This window comes from Mobula birostris, chromosome 11 (assembly GCF_030028105.1).
Source record: "Mobula birostris isolate sMobBir1 chromosome 11, sMobBir1.hap1, whole genome shotgun sequence".
Lineage (NCBI taxonomy): Eukaryota > Metazoa > Chordata > Chondrichthyes > Myliobatiformes > Myliobatidae > Mobula > Mobula birostris.
The window spans coordinates 85,810,469-85,824,819 of record NC_092380.1 but is presented as its reverse complement, the minus strand read 5'-3'; the positions used below and the strand labels follow the sequence as shown (position 1 = coordinate 85,824,819).

General features: G+C 38.6%; 1 long non-coding RNA gene across 1 annotated transcript in view; it reads left to right on the top strand.

The window, feature by feature from the left end:
* The window catches only part of LOC140205547 (uncharacterized), a 276,487-nt gene that overhangs the window by 130,635 nt on the left and 131,501 nt on the right, over positions 1-14,351 (top strand). The window contains exon 2 of the long non-coding RNA XR_011887871.1: positions 10,321-10,381. This is a non-coding gene — a long non-coding RNA (uncharacterized lncRNA). The remainder of the gene's footprint in view (positions 1-10,320; positions 10,382-14,351) is intronic.

Below are 14,351 nucleotides of genomic sequence, written 5' to 3'. Positions count from 1 at the left end.
ACACTGCTGGGAGACTCTTGCTGAAGATGAGATAACTACATTTACAACATGAAACACAAAAATTGCTAGAAGTCCTCAGCAGGCCTGGCAATAGCAGTGGAAATAGAAACAAACACAACCTTTCAACCCTTCACCGAAGCTAAGTCTTGATCAAAAAAGAAGATTTACATTGCAAAGGGTGGGCCAGAGATGGAGAGGGAAAAAAAAATAGCAATACTGAGAATGTTGTATATGCAACAGAAGCAAATCACTGCAGGTACGGGAAATCTGCAATAAAATAGAGAATGCTGGAAGTTCTTAAGTGGTCCAGCTGTATCCATGGAGGGAGAAACTGGGCTGATACATTTCCATGGGAACAAAACTAGAAAATGCTGGAAAAAAACTCAGCAGTTCAGGCAGCAGCTGTGGAAACAGAAATAGTTAAAGTTGCAGGTGTGTAACCCTTTGTCAGAACAGATTTTAGGTTTTTATCAGAACACAGTACAAACCGCTTGGCCCATTATATTGTGCTGAACTTTTAATCTACTCTAAGATCAATCTACTTAGTTCCTCCTACATAGCCCTTTATTTTTCTACCAGATTCAAAATGCTGACTGTTTCTTTTTGAAGATTCTCACTAACATCTTCAACATCTCCCTGAGCAGTGCCGTCGTTCCTACGTGCTTCAAGGCTGCCACCACCGTCCCCGTGCCGAAGAAGTCTTCAGTGTCTTGCCTCAACGACTACCGTCCCGTTGCACTCGCATCCATCATCATGAAATGTTTCAAGAGGCTTGTTATGAGGCACATCAAGTCCCTGCTGCCCCCATCACAGGACCCCTGCAGTTCGTGTACTGTCCCAACCATTCCACAGACGATGCCATTGCTATCATCCTCTACCTGGCCTAAACCCCCCTGGACAAAAAAGACACGTACGTTCGAATGCTGTTCATAGACTTCAGTTCAGCATTCAACACAATCATTCCTCAGAAACTGATTGGAAAGCTGAGCCTACTGGGCCTGAACACCTCCCTCTGCAACTAGATCCTAGACTTCCTGACTGGGAGACCTCAGTCAGTCTGAATTGGTAGCAGCATCTCCAACACCTTCACACTGAGCATGGGGGCCCCCCAGGGCTGTGTGCTCAGCCCACTGCTGTTCACTCTGCTGATCCACAACTGTGCTGCAACACACAGCTCGAACCACATCATCAAGTTCGCCGATGACACAACTGTGGTGGGTCTCATCAGCAAGAATGATGAGTCAGCAGACAGAGAGGCGGTGCAGCGACTAACGGACTGGTGCAGAGCCAACAACCTGTCTCTGAATGTAAACAAAACAAAAGAGATGGTTGTTGACTTCAGGAGGGCACGGAGTGACCACTCTGCGCTAAACATCGATGACTCCTCCATAGAGATTGTTAAGAGCACCAAATTTCTTGATGTTCACCTGGCAGAGAATCTCACCTGGTCCCTTAACACCAGCTCCATAGCAAGGAAAGCCCAGCAACATCTCTACTTGCTGCGAAGGCTGAGAAAAGTCCATCTCCCACCCCACATCCTCACCACATTCTACAGAGGTTGTATTGAGAGCATCCTGAGCAGCTGCATCACTGCCTGGTTCGGAAATTGTACCATCTTGGATCGCAAGACCCTGCAGCGGATAGTGAGGTCAGCTGAGAAGATCATCAGGGTCTCTCTTCCCGCCATCACAGACAGTTACACCACACGCTGCATCCGCAAAGCAAACAGCATTACGAAGGGCCCCACGCACCCCTCATATAAACTCTTCTCCCTCCTGCCATCCGGAAAAAGGCACTGAAGCATTCAGGCTCTCACGGCCAGACTACGTAACAGTTTCTTCCCCCAAGCCATCAGACTCCTCAATACCCAGAGCCTGGCTTGACACCAACCTACTATACCCTCTACTGTGCCTACTGTCTTGTTTATTATTTATTATTATTTATTGTAGTGCCTGCACTGTTTTGTGCACTTTATACAGTCCTGGATAGGTCTGTAGTCTAGTGTAGTTTTTGTGTTTTCTCTTACGTAGTTCAGTGTAGTTTTTGTATTGTTTCATATAGCACCATGGTCCGGGAAAACGTTGTCTCATTTTTACCATGTTCTGTACCAGCAGTTATGGTTGAAATGACAATAAAAAGTGACTTGACTTGACTTGAATTGACTTGATATGTTGCTTCACTTGTTCTTTCATTGATCAACATTTTCTGTTATCTTTCATATTTCCAACATATGCATTTTTTAAAATTTCCTTAATCTTTAATTAAAATTGGATAGTACGGATAAAAGCTGGAAAGGCAAATGTTCTGAAATAGTCGAATAATCTGTTACGTTCTGAGACCTGAATTGTGTCAAGTTGGAAGAAGAGCTATGGTTCCCTGATTTTATGTTGGGCTTCATTTGAACAGAGTAAGAGGACAATGGCTCTGAGCTCTGAGACAGGGTGGGAAGGAGAAGTAAAATCAGAAGGAACTCAGCAGTTGTAAGCATCGGGTCATCTAGCAGGTGATGCTGACTGAATCTATAGCTAGCAGCCTGCTCTGCTGCTTCTCCTTATAGACATTTAAGGAACAGATGACGAGCTTGTTCCGCTGTTGTACTGAGTTCCATTTGAACTGCCTTCTTTAACTGTGAGTGCAATACTGATATCACAAAAACAGCAGTTTTGGAGGCTGCGGATAGAATACTCACTTCAAATGTATCCAGCTCAGTAGTTATCATGTTTTCAGCTATTGTGTGGGAGGGTATATAAATTTTTGTCAGTTGCAATGACTTGTAATGAAATGGTATCTATTCAGAGACAAATCTTATTCGAAACACTTGTATTCCACTACTGGTGTCAGACTAGCTGAGTGTGGGGTTTGTAGCCAACAACAGAGTAATTGTATTACAGGCTGAAAAATTGTAAAGGACTTTGAATGACACTGAACAGTTCTGATATTCTGCAAGATCAACGTAAAATCAATTAAACATAAGTGATTAAATGTGTAGGATAGTAAGAAATAAAATCACACAATGAACTTCTTGGAAAAAAAGGAAGGTATTAAAGCAAACCACAAAATGTAAACAGCTTTATATTTAGTCCTCTGCCTCATAGAGAATTACAAGAATCTCATGCAGCTCTGCTGGATTCCACAAGGAGTCCAACACTGAAGCACAGCTGGGGAGCTGTCAGAGCTGCTGTGCCTGCAAAATCAAACCTTCTGCATTCACGCAGAGGTCTCAAACCTTTGGCACTCATTGGCTCTAGTGTTCTCAGACGGAGCAGAATGCTTACATTTTAATTTAAAGTACTCTTTATGCATTCAATATCTTACACAGCAAAAAAATTATTCTTAGCATAGATATGATCTGTCTATGTATATAAGCTATCTTATGTATTTATATTTTGTGCTTTTTTTGTACTGCATCATATCCAGAGTAACAATATATTGTGCTCTCCTTTTGACATGTGCACTAGGAATTACATTAAATAATCTTGTATAGCAACACTTTGTGAAGAGCCTGTATATTTGAAAAGATGCTATATTGGTCATTTTTTTTTCTGTTTCTTTTTCAATTAAACATATTGTTATCAGTGCTGGATGTAAAATGGAAGTTTCTCTGATCCTTTCTCATGACTTAGATCATGACTGAAACTAATCAAATAGTCACTCTCCATGATGCCAACATGTACGTGTGTGGCGTGGCAGTGTAGCTGAATTTTGCTTGCACAGTGGGTAATAAATCAGAAAATCACTTGGAAATTACCTGATCAACAAGGTGATCCATATATAGTTTAAGTATTGAAAAATAGTAGAGCCAGACTGCACTCATGCCATCTGGGCTATAGGACAAAGGTCTTCTAGATTGATACCCTGAAGGATTACCTGAATTGCCATCTTATATCTGAAGGAAACTTCACACTAATTCTCTCCAATTATTAGTCACATACTGTACCTCAGGTAAACCATTTCAGTTAAATTTGCATTGCCATGGATTGTAAATGATGTACAAGAAGAAATGGAATATATTGTTTAATAGATCTCCAATTTGCAATTTTTTGATTGAAACAATATACTCCTAGTTAGAAAAGTCAAAAAGTAAAAGTCTGGGACAGAATTCTTCCATTATTCAGAAACAATATTCTTGCCTAATTCCCACTGCCTCAAAATTTTTAACTGTTTTTCAAAAGTACACTGTTGGATTCTGATGTTTTTAATTCAAGGTTTTTTCAAACTCTGGAAAGAGGCACAAAACTTGTTGCTTCATAATTATTTTATTTAGCATTGGTAGAACAAAAAAAAACAAATGGACAGTAACAGGAGTAGAGGCTAATAAACAGGAGGAAGAGAAACAGCAAAATGAAAGCAAGATGCTTCCACTGTGCAGTCAGCTCTTTTCATACTCCGTAGGTCAGAAACATTCTGTTCAAATTTGCCGATAAGACTCAGCCATTCAGATTGCCCCAGTTCAAATAATTCAATATCAAAAGAGGCTTCCAGAGCTTTCCAGAATCATACAAGGGGACACACTGAGCAACTGTATGTACAAACTATGGCCACTAGGGAACATACTAACCAGTTACACACGCACGCGCACACACACACACACACACACACACACACACACACGTATGTAGTTATATAAAATACAAACAGATAATTAATTTTAAGTTGCAAAGAAAATAACAATTAAGCAGTCTAATCCAACAATACCCACTTTTATTCTAAATCACCTAATTAGAACGATTACATTTGAAAATTCGGAGACAAAAACATGCGGTATCTACATTAAGTATAAACTAATCAAAAACTACATAAGTTATGAAGGATCAAAGGCTATATATTCTTCAAAGTATTTTAGGATTATGTCATTGTTCGGCAGATTAGTAGGCACACTTACATGAGTTTGGGCTATTCTATTAATGGTCACCTTTGTACAAGTAAAAAAAAAGTAAATTATGATAAGGCATTTCAGGACAAATGATGTGATTCATAATATTGAATAACTCCAGCTTCCAACACTTGAAAGAATCCAATCAAAGAAATCCCATCCATCGTATTGATGTATTTTAGATGCTTCTTAATGAACATGATCAGCCAAATCAGCTATGTCAGGTACACCTAAGGTCTGTGTATATCACCTAGCAGGAAACACATATCCTAAATATAAAGACCCTAGCCAATCACATAGAAAAGAGGTGTAGGCTCCATTTCTACACATAAAGTATGTGTTGTTCCATGAACTTAGACTATTCCTTATTACGCAACAGGAGCCTTGTTGAATTTTAATATTTTTCTGATGGATATTGTCATGGAAAAATCCAGAGTCACTACCACTTTTAGGACAGTGTTAAGTGTAATTACATGAACTATGCCCTACTGGAATGGTACCTTCTGAACTCAAACAAAAGGTAGCTTTTATAGTGATCTCATGAAAAGATTTAATAGTATTGTCGTGGACATTAGATGTAGATATAGAGATATCCCAGAATAAGACATGAATAGGGTTAGATACTGTATAATATGATTCCCTAAATCATTCTCTTTATATTTACATAAATGATCATGTTTAAGACAGAATGTGGGGGTCATGGTGATCATATATTTATGTCTCTCTTGAGAATAATGAACCATGGGCATATTGTCAACATCACCATTGCTGGAAAGTTTAATAAAGAGGGTGCATCTTTGTTTTAGAAAGTCTAGCTTTGGTGAATATCTTGAGATGTGTGGTATAAATTGACATAGCAAACAGCTAGATGCATTGTAAGCATCTGCAAATTCATATAATACAAGTATACATTGTGAGTCATCTCAGCTGGCACATTGTGAATGGGGAAAATTAGCAAAAGTATAACAAAAACAAATAATATCAGAATAAATTTCATGATGTCCAGTAGTTGTCGACTTTGTTTGAAGTCTTCTGGCTGGTTAGTATAAACCTGCGGCGTAGGCACTGTCACAGAGGTTACTAGCACATTAGCCAAAGCGCCTGTTGTCTTTGTCTTCCACTGAGCAAACACTGGAGAGCAGCACTGACACGAGCATTGATGCCACACTACACCACTCCTGGCGTCATCTCTCCTAGGCAGCTGTAATGTGGCATGAGGCCTAGTCTGTGCTACAACCGAGGTCATGCAGCTCTCCCTCCATCGGACTATTTAAATTCCTCTCTCAGTCGTTGAAGGGCCATCAGTGAACACACCTTTAGCAGAGTAATAAACAGGATAATGTCGATTTCCATGATCTTGAGTTATGACTGCTATCCTGTGTTTTTCACTGACGCACAGGGTAAAGAGTTTATGTCTATCAGGAGATGAAGTTGCTTTTCAAGTTTGAGATGCAGTCAGTTGTTCCTCATTAAGGGGTACAGGTCACCTGAGCACTTATTGTCTTTCAGCAGGTTGTGGAGAGGTTAGCCAGTAGCTGATAGACCTGCCACTAGAGGGATTAGCTTGTGAACACATTGATTAAATATGGTTTCATTTTCAGTCCTGCATGCCTTCACTCCATTGGTCTTTATTGGAACAAGCTGTGACATCAGGAAGAAGGTACTGGAGCCTCAGGACTCACACCATCAGGTTTAGGAACAGTTATTACCCCTCATCCATCAGGCTCTTGAATCAGTGGGGATAACTTCACAACTTCACAATCCCATCACTGAACTGATCCTATTACCTATGGTCTCACTTTCAAGGACTCTTCATTCCATGTTCATGATATTTATTTATTATTATTATTTCCTTTTTTCTATTTTGTTGATATTGTCTTTCATTGATTCTATCATGGTTATTGGACTTACTGTGTGTCTGCAAGAAAATGAATCTCAAGTTGTATAGGGTGCATTATATGCAATTTGATAATAGATCTATTTGAACTTTGAACATATCTGCCAATCTTATTGTTTCATCACTGTCATCTTCACTTGAGCTGATCGGGACTGCTGTAGAGTCCATGTTATGTCCATTTTGTAATTCTACAGAGGTCAGATGGTGGCAATATTTTGGAGACTGTTTGATAAAGGCTCTAACCCTTTGGATTTTGAATAGTGTTGATGTCTTGAAGGACTCTCCAATATAGGCTGTAATTATTTGGAGTTTGTTTTTTTTGCTGTGTCCAGGGTAGTCCAATGGAGGGTCATCAGAAATAGTGTCATTGGGAGTGTCACTAGAAGTGTCACCAGCAGAGCCATTGGCAAGACCGCCCACTGGGCTGGCAGAACCACACATCTGAGGTCCCTGTTCAGCTCTTTGAAATTGTCTCAGTCCACTTTGAAGCTCCATACCGTTAATTTCAATTTTGTTACAGTTATTTATTTGCTTGTTCAGTTAATTCAGAGATTCACTCTTTAGCCTTTTTACTATCTATATCATACTGTTTTTGTAGTTTATTACAAGTTTGGCATTTCTTTCCCAATTGATTAGTGAAGGTCTTTACTTGCCTCGTTAACTTTTTCATTCTCTCTCACAATCAACTAAACCGTCCGTGCGTTCTTACCTTTAACTCACACATTCCAGGTTTTTCCTTTCCCTCAGCCAATATCTGAATCTTATCACACGGCTTCTTCATAAACTTAATATTGTTGGTATATATTGTTTGGACTTTTTATTAATTTCATCAAACAAAGATGCTTTACTCAGGTAAGTGCTTTGTTTCATGACTTGGCCATGGTTTAATTATATATGTTTTTCATTACTTTAAATGTGATCTTGAAATATTAACAGATTGCAACTGAAATTTTAACTGTTTGTCCTACAAAACCCTAAGTTTTGTCCTGTGCTCCACTAGCTTATACGTATTTTCCTTCTGGTTTTGAGTTCCCTATCCATTTGTTAAATAACATATAGGTCTTACTGAATTAGACTGATTACTTGTTATTCTCTTTGTAGCTTCATTGTACCTGCATATATTTTTATAAATACTTATATACATGTAACTGTTTAGTATGTTTCCTAGTGGCCACTGTATGTATATGAAGTTGTTCAGTATGTTCCCTAGTGGTAGCATTTGTATGATCCTGAAAGGATCTGGAAGCTTCACTTGGTACTGCATTATCTGATTGTTTCTTATATATGGAGTACAAAAAGAGCTGGATATGTTGTGGTGCCTTCTCTTTTTTTTTTGCTTCTTCTCTTTCTCCTGGTACTAGCCTTGGCTCCTGTTACTGTCTATTCTTGCTTTTCTTTGTTCTGTTAACACATAATAAAACAATCCTGAAGCAACAAGTTTTATGCTTCTTTCCTGACTTACAAAGGCATAGGTTTAAAGTGAAATAGGAATGATTAAAAGGGGATCTAAGGGTTAGGTTTCTTTACACAGAGGGTTGTGAGCCAGCAGAAGAGGTGGTAGAGGTTGGTAGAGTTAAAAACATGTATTAGACATTTAGTCAGCTGCATGAAAAGAGATGGTTCAGAGTGATATGGGCCATATATAGGCAAATGTGATTAACACAGATAATCTGTTGGTCAGCGTGGGTAACTTGGACCATAGGATCTATTTCTATGCTATATAACACTGTGAATTTAGACAATTGCTATTTAACATTGAAGACCGTCTGGAATAGCAACAAAATAATATTCTGCATTACTGATGAGGTTTGTTTTGCTTTTAAAAATTTGAACTTGTAAGTCAGAAGGTTAGATTTGACAAGGACTTTGAATCATTAAAATCTCACCCGGTGCCAAAGCTGAACACTAACTCCTTGTTCCCCCCCCCCCTTGTTAGTGAGTGTACCAAACACTGAACATGGACACACTTCAGGTGACTTTAAGAGCTGACTGAATGCACATAATGCAGTGAAGTCTATGATCCTGACAATATTCTAGCTGTTCTGCTACTTATTACCCTTCTAGCCAAGTTATTCCAGTAAATCTGTGGATCTGGTATTTATTTGACAATATGTCAAGTATTTTAGGTATGACCTAATCTCAAAAAATGACAGAGCTTTCATGAAGAAATAACTTCTCTATCAACCCCCTCTCAGTCATCTGTATACTGATCATGTCTAGCAAGCCAACTCCAACAAGTCCCTCATATCTCGGTCTCAAATCTCACCACTGACCAGTAATAACTGACTGAATCACATGAATAAGAGGGCATGGGGTGTGCTTTTGGAGGACCACACTTGCACCTGTTTCTGGCTTTTCTACTTTAGCTCCTTCAGTCCACCCCCACTATTACCAAATTAATGTTGTATGTGATCTACATACTGATTCTTTTTTTTAAGAGCTTATAGTTGAATTTTCTTACAACATATTGATTCATTTTTGCCATTGTTATCATCCCTCTTATTAAGAGAAAGTTAGTGATCAGAATGAACATTTGTCACTTATGACTCTGCACTGACTGTAGAAGTTTAAAGTGAGCTGATTTCCTTACATATTTGCAAATGTCCTTACATATTTATAAACACACACAGTTCTTAAGAACACATTTTGAGATTTAGTAGAGATTACTAAATCATCTAAGTAAGTTTTAGAGATAATGTTCACAGAGGGGAGTTTTAGAGGATTACCTATATCCTCCAGATGGAAATTGCCAGGATTAGTTTTTACTTAAGTTAAATGCCATGAGCACTTGAATTTTACTTTGCAGATGCCTGCTTAGAGGATAGTCCACTGGTAAATATGCTATCATTAGTCTGAAATCCAGTATGCAGAGCAGATGGTATGTCGGAAGGAAGAGCCTGGTAGATGCGTGCTTTCTGACAGTTGTGACTCTTGAATTCCCTTGAGGATTGAGAATGCATCAGATGGAAACTGGAAGTAGTCACCTTATCTGACAGTACGTTTCAATTCACTGAGAGAATTTACCGTGATTGATGCCTGCGTACTATCAATCCATGCCGGCTGCTCTCAGTCTTTGCTGTGTGAGGCTTAAAATAAATAACCTATGTTTCAGCAACGAATAAGAAAGAATCAGGCAGGAATTAAGTGATAAGGCAAACATAGTTTTGAGGCTACATATTTAATCTAGCAATCTACCTCTATGTGTGGCAAGTTAATCATGGTATGAACCCAGTTGCAATCAATCTATTCCAAAGAAATAGTACGAACAAGCAGTACAGACAAAGTCACTGTTTGGCTCATATATTTTCAAATCTGTAAAAAAGTGCTGAAATTGTTTATGATTAAAAATTAAGGATACTGTAAGTCTCCTCATCAATATTATTAACGCATTTTATTTGAACTTGTTTCAATTTTGCAGTAGAGTTGAGCAAATATCAGCAGATTTTTTGTCATTATTCCCAACATTTTCAAATACTCAGCATGTTTTCATAATATTTAAATGTCAGAATGAACAATGACAAAAAATAATTTTGCATTGTTTTATTTTCAGAAATCGCATCAGTTTTCAACTCTATACAATGGAGGTGTGGCTTTTCTTTAGCTCTACAAAGGTAATGTAACATTTCTTTCTGTTATTTTAATTGAGCAAGTGCAATATAAAATGGCAGTATCTGAGTGACAGCAGGGATATTTAATACAAACTAAATTCAAGAGGTAAAACAGGTTTACAGAACGTGTGAAGGGCATAGCCATTAGAGGTTCTTCATATTGATTAAACTAGGAAGAGCAAATGTTCTGAACTTTGTTTTGAATACCTCTGATTAATATTTAGGCCAGCTTTCTTCATCCAAGTTAAATGTATATTTTATATTTTCTTAGTCTATTGCTATAAATCAGTGTGCTAGTAGCTTTGCAGAAATTGAAGTGAAAATACTTCCTTAACCTAAACAATATAATTTATATATACCTGTGTGTAAGATAAGAGAAATTACTGACTCCAATAACATATAAAAACAATATGCCTTTCTTGTAGCACTCTTCTTCAAATCTCAGACTAAATCTGCCCCTTTGCCCAGTTGGAGGGTTGACTTTTCCTTGCCTAATACCGACTTGAAAATCATTACTGAGGGATCAGTTGTCCTGTCAATGTCTGATGATGGTAGCCTATTATGCTATGATTGAGTTCAAGAAATTCATGACTGAAGCTAAGATTTTCAGTGATCTATCTCAGCAGTGTCTATCACTGAGTATACCTGGAATAATCAGATTTCATTAACAAGTGAACTATGCCATCATACTTATTGTCTTTATTCTATGTTCACTATACGTTAGCCTCTTATCCACTGCTCACCCCAACTTTCCAATTGCTCCAAGACTCAGCTTTCTCAGTCACCCTGATTCCAACCTCTGACCAGAAAATTTACTGATGTACTGTTTCTTCAATGCCTTAAGCACCCAAATTTCCTGACTTTCTCTTGAGTCCTGATTAATTGACTTCCCAGCCTCCTAAATCTCTAGTCAGAGACTGAGATTTCAATGTGAAGGTTTCTGTCTCCAGCTAGATAAAATCCCTGTAAGTTCCAATTTGACTCTTAATTTCCAAATTCATCTCCCCAACCAGCCAACATCCTTTCTAGATCCCTGCTAGGTATTCAAAGTCCTGACATCATCCTACCCCAATCTCCCATCACTCAACCCACCTCAGGCCACAAGAAGGTTTTTAAGCACTGAACTCCACCCCAGCCCAACTCAGAGCACAAGCTGACTTCTTAGCACTGAACTCCGTCCCTGCCCTAGCTTTTGTGTTTTTGTGTAACTCTGATTCAGTAGCCCCTGAATTCTTGGGCACTGCTAACATTTGCTACATAGGGCCCACGATGAAAACTGTTGGTGCACCCCATAGCAATCGTACATATTTGTGGTCTTGTAGAGTCATACAGAATGGAAATAGGTCCTTTAGCCCAGTTGGTCCATGCTGACCAAACTGCACTTCTAAGCTAGTCCCATTTGCCTAAGGCCCATATCCCTCTAAACTTTTCCTGTCTATATACCTATTTTCCTGTCCGTGTATTTCAAAAGTTATTATTGTTCCTGCCTCAACCACTTTCTTTCGCTCATTCAATAGATTATTATCCTCTGTGTAAAAAAAAAGTTGCCCCTAAAGTTCCCATAGACTGTCCTCCTCTCATCTTAAATCAATTCTCTCCATTTCTTGATTCCCAGCCCGAGGAGAAATGCTATGTGCATTCACCATATCTACACACTGCATTATTTTATAAGGTAATGTCTGAATCTCCTATGCTCCCATCCTTGTAATACCACCCTTCAATTTCCTACACCCCAAGTCAGGATCAGGTTTAATACCACTGGCATATGTCATAAAATGTGTTGTTATGCAGTAGCAGTACATTGGAATATTTAATAAAAGCTGTGAGTCACAGTAAGAAGTACATACATTTTTTAAAATTTAAATTAAATAAGAGTGCAAAAAGAGAGATAAAATGATTACCTCCAGATGGTAATGTGGCAGATGTTATGTGCGTGGATGAACTCCACACCAGTAAGTGGAGAATACTCCATCACAGTGCTGACTTGCATCTTGTAGGAAGTAAAATGTGACAAGATAGTGTAGAAGATGTGATGTTCATCGACTAACTTCACCCAGACAAGTGGAGAGTCAGCTGGCACACTCCTGACATGCCTTGTAGCTAGTAGAGTGGAATTGTGTACTTGGATGATGTTGTGCAGATGGACTAACTTATTTCCAGCCAAGTCTGGCAAGCTACGGCAACAACCATTCTAATTAACAGTAGGTTCCATAGAATCCAACCTTCCTTATCTGGGATGAAAATTGTACAGTAATAACCTCGGAACTGTGACATTTCTAGATTTTACTATGGTTCTGCATAATAATGCATATTATTATGTAGAAATACTCTGTGGTCAAACTGCACTTGGAGTTTTTTTGAGCAATTTTGTGCCACCTTACTAAGAAAAGATGTGCTGCCATTTGAGAGGCTGCAGAGGAAGTTCACAAGGATAATTTCATGACCAAAAGGGTAAACGTATTAGGAGTGTTTGGTGGCTCTGAGCCAGTACTCGCTGGAATTTAGATGAATGAAGGGGGGATCTCATTGAAACCTGTCAAATATTGGAAGGCCAGGATGGAGTGGATGTGGACCGTATGTTTCCTGTAGTGGGGGAGTCTAGGACCAGAGAGCACAGTCTCAGAAAAGAGGGACATCCATTTAGAACAGATATGAGGAGGAATTTCTTTAGCCTGAGGGAGGTGAATTAGTGGAATACATTGCCACAGATGGCTGTGGAGGCCCAGTCATCGGGTATAATTAAAGCTGAGCTTAAAAGGTTCTTGATTAGTCAGGACATCAAAAGTTGTGGAGAGAAGGCAGGAGAATGGGGTTCAGAGGAATAACAAATCAGCCATGGTGGAGTGGCAGAGTAAAACCGATGGTTCATATGGCCTCTGCTTCTATGTCTTATGGTCTTGTATAGTAAGAACAGTGTATGTAACCAGAATACTTTATTGAAGGCAAACAAGAATCTATCACATACAAAGATTAAAGAGAGATCAACTTTATTTGTCAGATGAACGTGGGAATATACAGTGAGCTGCATTGTTCACGTCAAATCAAATCAGCGAGGACTGTGCTGGGCATTTGCAAGGTGCTGCTAGGCTTCCGGCACCAACGTAGAATGCCATGACTCGGGAACCCTGACCGTATGTCTTTGGAATGTGGAAAGAAACCAGAGCACCCAGAGGAAACCCACGCAGTCATACAAACTATTTACAGACGGGGTGGGAATTGAACTCTGATCTTACAGCTGGTGGCTGTTAAGTGTTGCATTAACCACTATGCTACAATAATGTATCAGCAGTTACACTACATGATAAACATATTTCTGAGAGGTATGGGCATCATATATTACATGGAAGTTTCTTACTTTTTGCAAGGATTCCTCATTGTCAAGTTTCAAGTTCAAATTTCAAACTTGTTGTCACGGGCATGAATACCCAGACTGTAAATGCAATGAAAGTTAGCTTTTTGCAGCATCCATACAGTACATTACAAACTTGACGGAACAAATTACATAAACTTAAATTATACATAATTTACATGGCAGAATGAACATAAATAAACACAACATTAGTGCAAGCTGAGTGAAATATATTCCCAAGGTAGGATTCAGGTTTTTCTGTTTTTTTAAGGACTTGACAGCAGTGGGGAAGAAATAAGTGGAGAAAAATTTTGAATTACCTCTGTTTAAAAAAATAATCCTATGCTGAGGTAATATTATTACTTCAGTTGGCTCAACTAACTGATGCAAGAATGCATCAAGAGTCATAGTATATATTCCACAAAGACTAACTGATGGTGAATATATTAAACAAGCCAACATAATCGAATCATTGTTAATCTGATGAATCTATTTAATGTTTCTATAATTTGTAGGAATTGTAGTCAGATAAACCTGTGCTTTCTGTATATAGTGTTTGCATATAATCTTCGAGGAAGATACCACACTATATTAAGCATTGTTAATGACTGGAGTAAAGCAACT